General features: G+C 39.9%; 1 protein-coding gene across 1 annotated transcript in view; it reads left to right on the top strand.

Moving 5' to 3' along the window:
- The first annotated feature begins 13240 nt into the window (after positions 1–13240).
- Positions 13241–17642, top strand: part of syndig1l (synapse differentiation inducing 1-like) — a 34819-nt gene continuing 30417 nt past the window's right edge. Inside the window, exon 1 of the mRNA XM_071478885.1 lies at positions 13241–13649. The gene's annotated coding sequence lies outside the window, so the exon portion shown is untranslated. The remainder of the gene's footprint in view (positions 13650–17642) is intronic.

Genomic DNA, 17642 nt, shown 5'->3' with positions numbered 1-17642 from the left:
ATTCCAGTATTCTTTTAGTTGGCTTTCAACATGAAAAATGTGTATAGAGGATGAATAGAACGATGCCGATTACTGTGAGGAACAAGGCAAAGACAAAGAAGCCATGTGACACCGCTGTCAGGTGAATGACTTGCATCAGGAGCAGTTCCTGTGAGAGATGTCTGTTTGTAATGAAAAAGCATCTCAAAAGGCAGGCTCCGCAAAGACACAAAGAGCCAGGCAGGGTGGCTAGACAAGAAAACAAAACACATCAAACCCAGATGCCAAAAACGCTGTCTCTTAAAACATCCTCTTCTCTAACAGACACTGTCAGTCTCTATCTGTCTCCAGGAAAAGCCAGCATTTATGTGCCTTTCACTGGCTATTGTGGTTACTTTGGTGAGAGGGGGAGAGAAAACACAGCATTTGAGAGGTGGTGCTTATATACCTCTGTGTGTTTGCAGCCTATGTAAACACTGGTGACATACAATGCGAGAAGACAACAAGCTGATTTGAACAGTCAATTTGGTTGACAATGTTGTGCTGTTTTAAAAATAGCCCTACATGTAAAGCCACATAAATGGCTTGGCTTGTTCTGGGCTTGTTCATTTAGCCTGTTCAGCTTTTCACAGCATAATGGAGAGAAAATTGCCTCTGCCTGCTCAGGGATGAGGATTTTGGAAGGCAGGAGCAGAGTGGGACGGTGTTGACATAAACAAACAAATATGATGTTATTTTTGGCCGGATTTCTCAATATCAATATTGTGCCGATTTGGGAAAATACTTAGTATAACTCCCTAACCCTGAAAAATATGATGCACACACATAAATAAATTAAGCCCAAGGGTTGTTTGCAAATATGGCATAAACACTGCACAGCGTTGGCTAACAGATTCATACAAAATGCAGAACTGTGTCAATATTAAAAGTTTGACTCACATTTTTGGCAGTTGAGTAGTTTTAGTGACCGGACAAAAAAAAGGTGTCCAGAGGCAACACTGTAAATGGAAGCAGCATGTGGTATAACTAATGTTAACATGATAAAATGCTAACATGCTCACAATGAGAATGCTAACATACTGATGCTAACATGGTATAATGTTTACCAAGTTTAAAATGTTAGCAATCCATCCAAACCACACCGCATGTGAACCTCATGGTGGCAGTGGATAAAAAGTCAGGACATCACCAGAATTATTAGGACTCATCATCTGGGCACAATCAATAGCTGTAGTAAATTCCATCCCATAGTTGTTGACATATTTCAATCTTGACCAAAGAGGAGGACCAACCGACAGACTGACTGTCTAATGTGCAACTCTTTAGTCAATAGCAAGATGATATCTCCAATACTGCTGGCCAGATTAACATGGGATTTGGTGTCAATAGTCCCTCAAGGAGGAATCTGAATTGTTTAGTTAACCACACTACACTAAGTTAACATTGTCATTGTCTATGTAGCGATAGCAAAATTTACAGATAGCACCTTTAAACGCACTTAGTGTAAGTCGAGCACTGGACAAAGGTCTATGCCAATTATATGTGATGTCATGTAAAATATGAGAGTCTGTTAGAAATTTACAGCATACATTCATGCTTCATGCTATACCATTTCCATTTTGGATTCGCTATGAGCTTTCCTCTTATGCCACCCTGAGGTCAAAATATAAACTTTGTACGATTGATAATGCACCATGTTTATGTGTTTAGCACATCCATGATAAGAATTTTGATTCTCTAGGGCAAATTTTGCTCATATATAATGTTTGTGTTCAGCAGTTTTGTAAAGGACACTGCAGCCCTAAGGAGCCTCAATGAGCTTTGGACCTGCAGTCTTGTTTGTATGTATATCCTGCTCTCTCATACGCCAAATTAGCCAGGGTGTGAGTCGCTGCCTGTATGTCTTGTCAGAAACAATGTCGGAGCACTCACCATCATTTCAGTGATTATCTACGACATACCTGGAGCAGGGTGGTGTTGGAATACTGATAATGTCTGATTGTTATTAAACATGAAAAAAACAACACAGATGAATAAATCTCCCCCATGACAGCACTAATGGTTTGGCAGCTGTATTAATCAATCCTCATCTGTAAGAATTGACAGATTTATAATATTCACACTCAGCAGTGCTTTGTCTCTGTCTGTCTACTGAACCGAAGATGATATGTAAAAAATTGCATTTGATTTGGTGTTGTACATGACATGCAGACTTCCTAATTATCGATTAGTTACCATGTACGAAATCAGCTTGATGCCTTTTCTATTTAAATTTCATATTGACCGACCAACAGGCACTGTGAGAAGAACCAATCTAAGTAAGCCAGTAACTATCTGTCTGTTGGTCTGACTGTCTGCCTGTTTGTCTTAGTATACACTAGAAGGACAGGGCTACAACTGACAATAACCTGCAACAATGATCAGCTCCAAATATCATAAGTTTTAATAAACCATTGCACTCCAAGTACATACATATTTTAATCTAAAGAAGTGCAAATCTTGCTGTGTTTCTGAATAAACTTTCTAATTGAACAAAAATAAGACTGTACCAAAACCTAGTATATGCCTGGACCGCATATGGTCAGTGTGTGAAATTAAGGATGTAGTTGAAAACTGCTGCGGAACTACTGTAAACAACTGACATCATCGTGTCATATTGTCATGTCAGCTGTTTTCAGCCCTTTATCTGTTTGCTTCTCTCCTACTCTCTGAGCTCTCATATACAGTATTGTAATACAGTTGAATTCATAATAAAGCTGTTATCATTTACATGTTTTTCTGTTTCTGTTGTCAGACAATGGAACAAGAGGAACAGCCTATTAAAACTACATGTTAGGCAGTTGTCACTCCCAATACAGAAAATTAGAAGCAACAGAATATCTTTCTTATTTTGTCCCTCACACAGCGCACAGCCTGTGGTGACAAACTCCTGCTCCGCCTCTCTGCCAATTACTGAACAGAGCAGACACAGAGACGTGTGCCTCTCACTCAAGGGGCAGTACTGGCGACTCTTTTAGTGAAGTAGCTAAAGTTTTTACCAGAAGTCCCTAGATTTGTCGCTAGGTGCTTTTTTGAGAAAAAAAAAGTCTAAATCTAGCAACAAATGCGCTAAGTTAGCAACACTGCAGGCTTTAAACACCCCCCAAATAGAAACTGTTTGTGTCAATTCATTTTGAAAATGATCAGTGGTGTAACGTCATGACTCAACTCTATTCCAAATCTACATCTACTCAACATTTTTGTTTATAGGGCTGGCCACGCTGTCGTGGTCCAGCCATAGTAAACCTCATTGTGAGCTGTTTTATAAGAAAACTTATTTTCTTACAGAACAACTACTTGACTCTCCAGTCTTCCCATCCGCTTGCGCTTCTCCTCTGTCCCAGAAAATATATAATACACCCTGGCGTTATGCATGGACCAACACAAAGTCTGACATTTTAATTGAATTTACAGTGAAAAGACCTTGACAGCCAGATTCTTTGAGCATGGCATAGTAACTCCAAGTTCAGTTTTATTTCCCATACCCAGCTCTGGCTGAGTCATTCAGTCATAATCTCAGGAGCTGGAGGGTGTCATCACTTTCTGCAAAGTGAGAGGAAATTTATCCCACCATACATAACCCCCTTTAGTTGTCCATATCTTTTACAAAGAGATTAGGCTAGATGAAACATGCTAAATGAGGCTTTAATTGAATTGGAGCATTGACATGAAGCATATGTCGACAAACCTATTCATTGCTATCAACCTCAACTAATTTCATAAAGTCATGAGTACATAGTACACAGTGTAACTGTGGCATCACTGCGGATCACAAAATCACAGCGAGAGTGATAACTACGAAAACTTGAATTGGTTGAAAAACTGAATTGGTTTTCACTAGAATAATTAACATCCAATTACTGGTATAGTCCCCTCTGGTATATAACAAGTTATGATAGCTATAATATCTGATTTCAACGATATATGTTCTATTTTTTATATATATATACTTTATTTCTGTATGTACTGTGGTACACAAACTGTTGTGCTGACATTGTTTCATATCAACAATTTTCAGACCTAGTGAAATCATCTGTTAATCATGATAAAGTTCTGTTTCATTTGGTTGCCTGACATAGGCTCAAAATTGACTTTTTATCCAGATCTAAGCAGCATTTTTAAGATACACTTTTTACATCCTAGTTGTTTTCAACTATGTATTTCGATTGAATGAAGGATTTTAGTCATCGAACGTCTGGATCTTAAGTTGTCAGAGAGAGAAGCCAAGCAATAATAGGCAGCTCACCTACCGACCCTCCAAGATGTCCAAACAGCTTCAGTAAATCACTAATTTTTTATGTTTTTACGTGTTTTTATCAGTTTTAATCATCTGGTTCATCCATTATTTAGAGGGGGACACCTCTGTGAATAACTCAGCTGCAGATAAAATCTCCTGAACACCTGACACTGAAGGAATCCAAACACTACTTCAGGATGTCACCAAATGCCATCTTTTGTTGTTGTTTTAATTGAGAGACCTCTACCAGCAGAAGTTACATAATGTGTGTAAGGGAAACATTGGAAAAATTGTAACTTTAACATGTTCTTACCTACTTCTGTCAGCACAACATCCTCATAATCACAGCAGTAGTCACATAAATTAATAACTGGAAAACAGCCTTTGGAATTACATTATAAGTTTTGCTTAGATATGGAAAATGTCAAAGAGGAAACTCTCTGCAAGTAAAGCTCACATAAATTTTGTGTTAATGTCAAAATGAGCTCAGAGTTAGAAGCTGTTTGAGCTAGAGACCAGTGAGGCATGGTCCAGATTGTATGCCTTGTTTTGTAGTAATTCTGGTCCCTCCAGGTGTGTGTGTCTTTTTGTGTGTTTCAGACCTCAGTCTTGGCTAGTGATTAGACTCCCTTGCCTTCTTTAGCACTCAGCTGTGAATAATCCTCCTGCAGTCCCTCATTGTGCATTCTGACTCATCTAGAGATGATGACGGTGAATCCAATAACCACCTTTACTGCTCAAGTAAGATAGGTTGTGATTGCAGGAGCTCTTGTTTTTTTTACTGAGGATGGTAGAAATATGGACATATGTTTTAAATCCCTGGAATTTGACATTGTTACTGATACAAACTTAATAGTCAAGTTGAGTTTGTTTGTTTCATATAATAAAGACTTGATTTGTTTGTTAAGTGTTCTCAGTCTATACCCTTCCCCAACTACTTTGACTTTTTTTATATGAGCTAATTAGTGTAAACCAAATTTCACCTGGATTTCATGTCTTTCTAGATGCACTCATTTTGATTTCCTGCTGCAAGAGGAAACTTTCAATATAGTTTTCAGTAATCAGATGTTGATGTCCAAAAATGCTTATGAAGTAAAAGAAAGAACAATGGGGAGTGAAATGCAAATGAGTCAGCGATTATGCACTAGGCTCCTTCTAAATATATAAATAAATTAAAAGAACAATAGTAATCTGGTTAACCTACTTTGTGTTTGGAATGCAACGCTTGTTAAAATCAGGAAATTCTAAATGTGACTTTAAATAAATGATTGCCCAGTTCAACCAAGCAAGAGAGTGGAGAAAGACAGAAGGTCACACATCTCTGAGCAATCATTAAGAACAATGGCAACATAGAGCTCAGTATCATCTGCATACAAGCAGAAATGTATGCCAAAGTTGTGAATGTAAGTATTTATGTGAGTGTTAAACTTATTTATGTAAAACCATTAACATCGTTGGCTGCTTGAAATACTAGGGTTTCAATAGAGTCAGCTTTCAGTCTCATCTGACAGAAACGGTCCAAAAGGTAAAAAGTAATTTAGAAGAGCCACTAAACATTCAAGGGTTTTTAACACAGAATGTAGTTGGATGAGGGTATGGTATATTAAAAAGGGAGGATTTAATTACTTGCCAGAAAGCTCTCTGAATTTCATGTGTTTTGAACTAAGACAGAATATTGGACAGCATTCATTTAGCAGAAAGGATGGAGTATGGATATTAGGCTCTCCATATGAACACCAATGAAACATTTTGACAAGAACACAGTAACACCTGTATCAACCTCCAAAATCTATGTTTCATCTTTGGCAAATCATCTTTGCTACCGGGCCTACATAACAGCACCTGTCCTGATTATCTTCCCTACAGCAACGTGGATATCACCCTGCCCAGACTACTGTGCTTCATGACCCCTGGTATAGGACTGATGTAACAAATTATGCCAGACCTGCTGTAAGTATATTGGTGTGTAAGAAAAGAAAAGAAAGGAGAAAGTCAGTAAGGTGGTTGCTATCACACTGTGTGTTAAAATGTGTTCCAGCCACTTACGCAGAGGAGTTGACTTCACCCCAAAGAAATAATATCTGAAAGTTTGAATTGATGATTATAATTTTCCATGGGGAGCTGCATGAAATATCAATTGTGCCCTTTGACTGACATTTGGACACGCTGCGCTACTGATTACCCGGGGTAGCCGGGACTGTATTCTCTGCTGATAGGAAAAACTGACATGCTGTTCATTAGTAGGGTCTAAAAATCAAAGGTACACAGGCTCTCATTAAACAGGTGGCAATCATGTATCCAGGATCTTCACAAGTCAAAGACATCCGCAGGAGGCTTGGCTGAGCACTAAGTACAGTTAAATTGGGCCTGGAATTCTGACAGGCATCCTTCTTTTTTGATAAAAATGTGAATACATATGGTTTTGAGTTTGATTTTGCTTCCATGCTGGTTCTTAATCCTTGAAGAAGCAGGTTTTCCTTCCCTCAAAAGAAGCTCAAAGTTAATACGTATCAGCTATCTCCTCTGGATGAAAGAGACTGCACCAAATGAAAAATTGGCAGACTTTTAAAAATAACAATAATAGAGGCATATCCTACCCAGCTGTGCAATTGTTTCCGCAATATATTTCCATTAGGGTAATTAAATTTCCTGTTTAATTAATTGCCAAGGAGACTTTGCTGCCACAGTCATTATAATACACACCAGAGCATTTGCTGGTGAGATTCCTTTCCAAACATCAATGGCTCACTTGTTCAGTATTCACTGGAGGGTGAGTTGTCTGCTTGCAAAGCAGTCGCCAGGGGTTATCCATGGTCATATCAAGCAGAGATGCTGACTGGTTTGTGGCTGGAACAGTCATGGCCAGGCACAGCACAACAAGCGCAAGCAGGTGGTGGAATCAAAACACCAGAGAGAGATGCTTAATAGGACACCCGAAGGCTGGCAGTGATGCAACAGAGATGGAGAGGGTCCTGATCAAAGAGGTGGATGAGCTGAAAGCAGACATCAATTGGATACAGTCCCAAATAACTGCCATAGTGTTTTGCACTCTAGCTGGTGTATGGCTTAGTGTTAATATAAAATGCATGCGAGTCATGTCAACACTCAGGAGGAGAATAGAATAGAATTTGCATTCATACACATTTACTATATATCTTGGATGTGTATATTTGCAAACACATAGGTACACACATGCACATACATACATGGGCAAACCCACATCCCATAAAGGAGAGCTGGGAGCCATGCCGGGAGCTTCTTAGGTTCACTTACAGGCAAGCCCCGCCCGATTTTCACTGTCCTTTTCTATCTTTAAAGGGATCTCCTCAGTGCCAACAACCTGATCTGTCATAGCACTATGAACTTGTCCGTCAAGCTGCAAACAGAAAGGCTTTATTCCATTTGTGAATGAACAAGTCTGTGATTACTTAGATTTCTTATCTTGAAATGTATTCATTAGAGAAACTGACAGTAAAAAATTACTATGCACAGTTGAATCGAGCGAGACCATTCCCCTTGCTCTGTCAAGTGACTTTGTGGTTAAGGATTAGTCTGTCTGAGTAGGTATATGCCTGAATTAACTCTACTTTCTTTTTTTCCTCTTCTCTTTTTGGTACTTTTACTATTCACTAATCTGAACAGTTTTGAAAAAGACATCAAAATTTGAATAACTTACTTATACATTCTGTGTGTGTCCTCCATTTGGGACGATTTCAGAATTGAACATAACGAAGTGATATGGTGGTATTACATTAACAATTTCTTTCAAATGCACAAGTAAGTATTTATTGTGTGATGTTACTCAACAGTGAAGTGAAGAACAGTGATGTTCTTAGTACTGTAATAGGCAAAGAACAAATGGATCTCTGGTGGAAAATGAAATATAACTGCATCTTTTTCAAGGCAGTAAGTGGGCAAAATGTCAATCTCAACAAGAACTGAGAAACTATTAAAATGAAAGGCCTGATAGATTCCCAGTGGCAGTGGGGGTGGGTAAGAAAGAAAGCATCATTGAAGACTCGCCTCAAAATCAAACTGTTGCCATGAATGTACATTAAAGACATAGCTGGAGTGGAGAGATATGTCTAGACACAGTCTGTCTTGACAGCCTCAGTGCTTTCTCCAATAATCTGCCATGCCTGCTCTCTTCATATTCAAACAAAAATAAAATTCATAAAAGATCTTCAAAGTTTGTTCAGCACCAAGGATGGGTCCACTTCTGGTGTGATTCTTCTCATACCCTTTTATTTTTGCTCTGTGTTTCGTTTGGTGGAGAGAACAGAAAGCTTTGTTTGAAAAGACACTGTGATCTGTTCTCATTCTGGCTTTAAAATCCCATTAATGCATAAACAAAGTCAGAGTATCCATTAAAAATGAATGGGATTTCATTTAAATTACTGAAACAAGTGCTTTGCATTCAAATGCACTTGACCTCAAAGGATGAAAAAGCAATTATTTCATTTGCCTTTCAGGTGAATCCCATTGAGATAGACCAGAATGGACATAAATAACTTTAAAACTTTAACTTTAAAAAATCATTCAAAATATTTAAAAAAATATATATTGAAAAATACTCAATGCCTTAAGTTGGTTTTCTTTTTCCACTGAGTTCAGAAAGATGACAGTGGTGCGTTTATAGTGTGCAGGCAGCATTTCTGTTTCTGCAGAACCAAGTGTGTCGGCTCTATGCCACATGAGCGTTTGTGACTGATGTTCTCACCTACTGATCTCACCTTCAGCAGATGACTTAAAGGGGAAGGGAGTTCACCTTGAGGTGGTTATGTTTGGTATGCCGTGTGCAAACCTTCAGCTCTGCTGCAATCGCCACATTAAACACAGAAAACAAAAATTAGACTCTATTCACCTTGCAGCCATTACCAACAGACAACACTTTAGCCTGAGGGTCATGAATATCATTTAACATGATTTCTGGCAGAGTATGGGTAACCTCAGCCATTTGTACTTAAAATGTTACTCACAGTTTTTATTCTGATGAAAATTTCCCCCTTTTTAACAAGAAAACACTTTTTGAATACTAACTTCAGCTCTCAAATGTTTTTATTTCATGTTTCTGTCTGCTTCAGAGGCTGAGAAATAAAGGTCTTAGTGAAATTCAAATTTTTCAGAAAACTCTCAGGTTTTAGGAGTTTGTTTTCGATCAGTCCTTCGGTTTTGGAACATATTTTAGAGGAAGCCTCAGGTCTGAATGGGTTAAAGGAATAGTTCAAAATTTGGGGAGATATGAGTTCTTATTTAAGCCAGACACTGAGTTGAGAACAAACACAGCCACCTTCCACCTGTCCTCAGACACGGTCAGTCCATTATTGCTAGCTAGCTTACAGCTAGCGCACAGTTGGTACATCAGCTGGGCAAATAAACACAAACTGTACTACAGTCACATTTGTACAAATGCTGTATTCGCTTCACTCTCTGTCTGAATGTACATTAACACTTCAGTGTTCGTACAGATTAAACAAATGGCATGTAACACATTACGAACTGGAGCTTTACAAGTGCTTGTGGCTGAGTTTTGTTACCTTTGGACAAATCCAGGCCAGCTGTTTCCCTGTTTCCAGTCTTAATGCTAAGCTAAGCTAACCGACTGCTGGTTCCAGCTACATGGGAAAGTGCTAATGCTTCTCAAGAAAGAAAAAGGCCTTTTTCTCAAAACATCAAACTATTCCTTAAATGTCCTGAAATGCAAGTATTCAAAAATGCTAAAATACAAGTTATTCTATTCAATACAAGCACCTAAGCTGCATAATCAGTGTTTGGGTTCAAGAACAGATGGTAGGACTCACAATATGAGCAGCACATTTCTGACTGAACAAAATTATGACAAATATAGTACATCTGTGATTTAATAACCTTTATGTGGTATGTGCCAACACAACTGTATGTTTACAATGAAGAAATTAGAAAAATGAACACACACCGTATGTACATACACACAATAAGTAACAAGTAATGTTAGTAGATGATTAAACCCATGAAACCATCATTGTCAAATGTCACCTGGCTCAGCTGTGTAGAAATAACAGCTTCTAAGAACTTGATTTTCAAACTGTCGCTCATTTGTATTCCCTACTGCTCCTCCTTGTGAATGTCTGCGGAGAGGAAAGAGTGACTGTAGATGTTGTAACTCTGAGCACGACACTGATGATGAGCCCTCTATCTTCCAACTCTTATGAGAGAAGGTCTTTAAAGGTGACAGATGAAACCATGAGGAGAAAAGTAAGAGAATAGGTGGGATGGAGGAACAAGGGTTTTATAAAAACAAGGTACCTCAGGTCTTAGAGAATTCTCTTCATGCAGCTGCCATTATCCCAGTGTGCCTGTCTCCTGTCTGGAAACAGACCTGTGAGCCGCAGAGCCCAGGGATATTAATTTACAGTCCTAATGTTCTGTGGCAAAGGAATTGAATTCATCTCAACACAAACAAATTGGATCTTGCAGCTGATCTGCAATGCAAGGCATGCCTGACGTCAAGCTGAATGACCACCTCCAACAAGCAGAGGAGGGCACGGCTAAATTCTGTGGTGTGACAGCAGTTCAGTGGTCAAGCTGGGTTCAAAATAGGCAGCGTGAAGGAAGGAAGAGAAGCTGTGTATGCTGTCTATGATTGATAGGTTTCTGATGAGGTCCTGGGAGCAGCTGACCAGTGGGTGTGAATCTGTTTGTCAGATATGATTGCAGAAATATTGAGTTAGAGGGAGGAAAAAAAAGAAGACAGTGGATGACAATTCTGGAAATAACAGAAATACTGAGAGAGCGAGAAAGAGAAGTAACAGGCAGCACTGCAGGGTAAGAACAGAGTGTGGATTGAGAAAAATGTTGAAATGGAGGTGTGATCAGTGTTTGAGAACACTCAGGCTATTACACAACCTGTCAGAGCCACGGTCCTTTGCTGTCGCCCTCTGTTCTATCCCTAGTTCACCCTTTGGTCATCCTCGGCAATGATCAGTGCAGCTACAAGACTGTTTTTTGATCCTCTCACTTCCTGGCTTTTTGGTGACCTTTTTTTTCCTTGTGTAGCACACATGTTCAAATGTCAAACTCACAATATATTGTACATGAAAGGAAGGAGGTGTTGATACCGCAGATCCCTCACTGAAAACATAGGAGCTTTGTCTTTAAAGATCAAAACTGCAAGATTGTGGTCAGGACTCCAACTATGTGCTTTTAAAGAAGATTTAGATCCCAGATAATATGGGATTTCAGACCTGGTGCATGGCTACCTTTAGATCCCATTTACTTAAATGAGCTGCTTGAGCTACACATTAACCCCACGGAGGCTGTCTGAACCTCATTTAAGAGTAGGAACATTAACCATACCTTTTAAAGAGTTATAGCCGATAAATCACACACTATATATTTTTACATTTATATTAACATTCAGTAAAGTCAAAATATTAGGACATGTTTTTATCTATTTTAGCTCCATCTTAATAACACTGCACTGTTGTCTGGGCTCGCCTTTTATAATCATGTAACATTTCTAAATATAAAAACAACAGAAAAATTGCAGCAGTGAAAATGACACTACATTTATGGTCCTTCAGCAAACTTCTGAAACTCAAAACTTAATACTCCTCAGTTTTATTTTCCACACAGTGTTAATAGAATTATCTATCACTGTAAATTCTTTTACAAATATTTGTGGAATTGTATCCTCTTCAATCATGCTCTTGTACAGTAATGTCTGGCCTTAATTAAACTCCAAAACATAGTTAACACATCTCGAGTGAACAGAAAATATGTGCACACAAATGAACTCATGAGCGGTGACAGAGTTTGGATTTGTCAGATTAAAAAAACGGTGTGTTTTTTGTGTGTATTTTTGTGGTACAGTACATTGTGGGTGCCTTAGCTGACGAACGTCATTTTCTTTCTTTTTTTCACTATGCGAATTACGGCAAGACAACATTCAAGACAAGAAGACAGCAAGAAATATATAGAAATACTGATGTGTGAGTGCATGTGTGCATTACATGTGTAGCATGGATGGGCAAAGTTATAATTTTGAACAATCAAAGTGAAAGTTTAATGAAGAGTTTAACGCTGCAAAGTGTAGCTAATCTGCTTCATCATGACTGTGTTGTGGCTTGCTCAGGTTTGATGGACAGTGGTCAAACAACCCGCCAACTCTGATGAAAATGTTGCTCAAATCTGATTGGTGCATGGAGGTTTGTGACATCACCAATATCCAACAGAGCTCAGCTCACTTAAAACTAGTACAAAAAAAAAGCACAAGTACTAACACTGGCAGAAAAGTGAATAATGACGTAGGACTGCTGATGATAAGAAGCTAAGTCAGAATATAAATGTTCAGGGCCTTTAAAGTCTGCCATTAATTAGTTTTGGTTCTCAAGCTCCATTTTTAAATTGAAGAAATTAAAGTGACTAATTTGAGTGCAACAAAAATGTCAAAGTGCCTTCTCTTCCATTTGAACTAATCAAATCAGTAGGCTCACTACAGACATCACTGGTCCACTCAGAGTAATTGTAGTGGCTGTTTAAGAAAGGGACCTTTTCAGCAGCTATGTGCCCTGAAACGCTTTAACTCAAGAGATGACAGTACGCACAAATTCATATTCCCAGTCACTTCTCAGCGTAATGACTGTGACTATAAGCTATTTGTTTATACTTTGCTGCCACTGGTATTGGATTTTTTTAATTTTTTTTTTTATAGTCTTCAGGTTTCAACTATGGGTTGCAATAACTGTTCCACAACAGGGAGTGTCTAAAGGATCCAGTAATCGCCAAACTCTCCAAGAGAGGGCTTTGGATATTGCTGCCTGCTGATGATTGCAGGGGGAAAAAAATAAAACCATCATCCACTCTAAGAGAAGATTACCCTCGTCCACGCGTTGTAAGTATTCAGTCAAAGTAAACGCTACAAACGGGGAGGGAGCGCGCATTGCGAAGCGGACAGGTCTCTCTCCATACGCGTCACTGAACCTCCCCGCACCAGGGCTCGTCTCCGAGTGTGTGCGTGCGTGTGTGTGTGTATGTGCGCCTCTCTCTCTCTCCCTCTCTATCTCTCTCTCTCTCTCTCTCTCTCTCTCACACACACACACACACACACACAGGAGGTGTTTCAACTTTCCGACGGCGAGAGCATTCCAGTCGACTCTCAAGGTAAACGGTTTATTGGGGGAGCGGGACCTTCGTATTTATAGAGGGGAGAGATTACGAGGCTGTGACGGCGGCGACTTGCCGAGCGGAGACCTGTTCGCCAGAAGTGATTGGCTATTCCTTCAAATGAGAAAGTCAGAGAAATGTCTTCTTTTTCTCTGGGCGACACCGTCAGCATCCCAGCCATAATGTGCAGGCGGGAACCAGCGAGTGTTTGCAGCTTCCAGACAATATTTGGATTGTCAAGAACTCAACGGTAGGGAATTATTACAGCATTACGAATTTTCTTTCTTTTTTTTAAAATTATTATTATTTTTTGTTGTTGTTGTTGTTGTTTGTTTGGCTTAGAGTTTGCCTTTAATAACACGCGCTTTGCCGTGTTTTAAAGCTGTGGAAAATGTGATCAGAATTTTCTCAAACTGTTTTTTTTTTTTTTTATATATATATGAACGCACCTGCTCATGTCTCTGTGAGAAATAAGTGTTGAATGTGACGCATCGCAATACATTGTATGTATTGCGATGGAGGAGGTGGGTGACGCTGCTGATAAAGAACTCTGCACTCAGTTTCCACCTGCATAAATCCTGGTCCTTGTGTGTGTTGTGACTGAGATGTGCTGTTGGCATGAAGTCATCAAGTCACTCTGCGCAGGAATAGTGAATTTTCCTCTGTTGAGGTTACTCATACCACTTGGCTACAGAGTGCATTCAAGAATATAGGCTGTGTTTCGTCCTGCAAACAAAGAAAGCCAAGAAAAAGACAACAAAGAGCAGTAAAGGAGGGGCTCAGTGTCTGCATTCAGGATATTTTACTGTCATCTTGATTTTTGTGCATGTAGTAAGTGATCGTTTATGGCGGTGAAAAGGATGATTGTTTCGTTAAAGATTTAGGTAGTTAGGCAAAATGAATTAATAAATAAAACACACATACACACACACACACACACACACACACACACAGAGAGAGACATCAATCCCCACATTGTCCCTCTGATCTACTCCTGGTGCCTGCAACAATTGGGACAGCATAAGTGATGTCAGGTCTGATCGCTGCTTGAACTGCAGTAGAAATGTGAAACCTCAGTCTAAGAAGTGGCAGGTTTTCAACTCTCAATCCCCTGCACATTTATGTCACTGTGTCTATCTATCTATCTATCTATCTATCTATCTATCTATCTATCTATCTATCTATCTATCTATCTATCTATCTCTCTATATCACAATCTAAATTCTGGTGTCTTGCTATTAGCAACTGGAGATCACAATGAATAGGCAATGAAGACAACTTAACCAGAGCCTGCCTCTCTCTAATAACAAACCGGTCTAGCAACATGGCTAGGGTTGGTTTGTTGTTTGTTGTTAGAGTGTACATGGATACTATTGACAGCAACCTCCCCTTGAATAATTCAAACACATGTGGCGGAGATTTTCAATGGCGGATTTACACATCAAGGAATACTTTAAATCATCTGCCGGAGGTGTGGAAAAACCTAAGCTAAGTGATATGACTGTAATGGTACAAGGCTCCAGAGGAGTCCTGACTCCTCTGTGGAAGGTTCCTTGCTAAGTGTTTAATGTTTTATCAGCTCCTCAGATAGACGTGTCGACGGAGGGGACAGACTATCACCAGTGGCTGCTGACACAGGAGTAGGATTCAGATTAATTTCATGTGGATTACGACATTTTTACACAGTCCCCTTTGATGATAATAGTTCATAAAAGGATCAGTCAACACTGTGTTAAGCCCATTACTCACTTCATCCTTTTCTGTTGCTTAATCTGTCAGTGGACTTTCATGTGCTGATGCCAGGGGTACAGTTCACTGACAAATGTGCTTTAGGATGAATTTGCATTTTGGGCAACGAGCTCTCGTGCATCGTCCCGTTCTGTGATCATCAATAACTACCTGGTGTTACCTTATTATGCATATGACATGCCAGCCACTGCCTCCAAAATTAAATTACAGAAAGATGAAGTTGTTGTTGTCGAGCACAGTGAGCAGATCTCCACATGCGGTATCCAGGAAAAGCTGTGAGAGGCACAGTCTGGATGAAATCGGTTGGTAAACACGGCCGACAGATAAGACACATTGGTATTCAGCTGCACCTCGCCACGCTGGCCTCGAGGCCTGGCTGATAATACCCGCTCTTGGCTGCAGGGTCAGAGGTCTGAGGTTGATTGGCAATGGGCTGACACAGGGAAATAGAGTGTGCTGACGGTAGTCTAATGGGGTTGAAGCACACAGAGGTATCAGCGCGGCTGGCATGTTAGCAGTGCCACGGCCTCCTTCTTACCCTCCTGCACCTGGATGCTTACAGGTTGTTCGCTAATCTATTAGCCCCTTGTCAGACACCTTTGGGCCCTCCTACACATGCAGCACTGCAGCACACAGGCCTGTGCTTGTGCCATCACTGTCATGCTGAATTGTTTTCCTCGCAACAGCGTGTGCTCTGCCTCATTCGCTTTCAGCTGTACCTCCCAGCTCTTTATGCCTCCCAGCCGCTGCTGTCGACCAACATGCCCAAATGCACTCAACCAGAGAATCGCATATAAGTATGATCTCTCTCTTTCTTTCCCCTCTTCTCTCTCCGTCTCTTTGTTACTCTACCGCTCTCTAACAAACACATCCGCCCACTCATACACACATGTATTTACTCACAGCCGTACACACACACAACACAAACGCCTACAGACAAATGTGAACACACACACGTACACACACATATATCCACAGAACCATGGTTATTTCTATAACATTCATCTCCACTGATTGTGAGGTGTCCTACATTGCTCAGTTTGCACTGAAACAGCTTATTGACACTTAAATTCCCATTTACTAAAAAAAAAAAGAAAAAAAAAGAAGCCTCACTTTGCACCCAACAACACAGCAGCAACGAATTTGGAAGAATGACAACACCAAAAAAGATTTCTCAGAGCATCCCTAAGTAATGACACGAAAAGTAATCCCCTGTCAGCTTGTAGCGCTGGTGCAGAGTGGGAGTTTCACAGTGTCAGAAACAAGGAAACACTTGGAGGAATACTTATTATGGCTACATGGCAACCATTGTATCTGTGTCCTCAGACCCTGCCAAAGAGAGTTCATCAGCATTGACCTGTTTGCCGTACATGATCTACTGGTGTGTTAGGAAAACCTTAATGAAGAAAATAAAATGAGCATTTTTGTCTGAGGTTCCACCGTCTGCCATTGAGAAAAATGGAAAAGTAACATCCTGATTCATGTCCTTTGAGCTGCAGAATTCCACCATCAAATCTAAACTGTAGAAGAGAAGCAAGTCGGAGTAACTTGTCCTCTTGCAGGCTGCTTCATGTGATTACGGTAATCACAGCAGTGCTTCAGCATTAATGCAGTAGTGATTTATTGATGTTAAACGCTATTTGTAGCCCCTTGGAACTTAAGTGGCTATCCTTTGATATGAAAAGTAAATGCTGTCTGACATTTTTAAAAACTAAGGGACACAAAAGTGTGTTATGTCATAGCTGCACATGAATAGAAAGCAGTACAAATTTTAAAGAGCAGCTGCAGTTCATGTCCAAATTCATCAAATCTGAGGAGATCACAGCTAATTTTCAGTAACAACCTATCCTCCCTGGAGTTGTCAGGGTTGTAGTATTTTTGCTGAAGGATACTTAAACATGACAGATGCCACTGTGGGGTTTGGACCTGGGTCAGAGAGCATCCTGCCACCAAAAGACAGCAATTTACAACATGTGACAGCAGCATCCACAGTAGATAGCAACCTTAGCACCTGCTCATCTTCAATCTTTCACGGGAATTTGCTCACAACTGCGATAGTCACACTTTTAGTCGAGTGACTCAAGAACTGCATGAGTGTGCGCTCCCTGGAGCTGTATGTGGACCAAAGGGTGCACCGGTGTGGAACAACAATGTCAGCACATTCAAGCGCAGGAGGTCCGACAGGGGGGAACCATGAAAACTTTGTTGGCTGTCCGGTGCTTACTGTGCTTGAGGAAGCCTGGGAGCATGTGGCTTGTATTTTATTCATGGGGCAGAAAACATGAAAAGTAAAGCAAACAAAAAAAACTGCTTTGGAGGAAATGAGGAGGACAAAATAACTTTCTGAGATTTAGAAAAAAAGTAAGGGAATCTAAGAGGAAAGTGCTGATTATACTATAAATTAATGATTAAGACAGAGTGTTATGAGTGAAAATTTTATAACATGGGTGAATGGATAAAGAGAAGGAATAACAACACACTGCAGATCAGTCAG

This window comes from Trachinotus anak, unplaced genomic scaffold (assembly GCF_046630095.1).
Source record: "Trachinotus anak isolate AG129_WGS33_773 ecotype Australia unplaced genomic scaffold, CSIRO_AGI_Tana_v1 ptg000005l, whole genome shotgun sequence".
Taxonomy (NCBI): domain Eukaryota; kingdom Metazoa; phylum Chordata; class Actinopteri; order Carangiformes; family Carangidae; genus Trachinotus; species Trachinotus anak.
The sequence above is the reverse complement of the archived record's forward strand: the minus strand, read 5'-3'. Positions and strand labels throughout refer to the sequence as shown.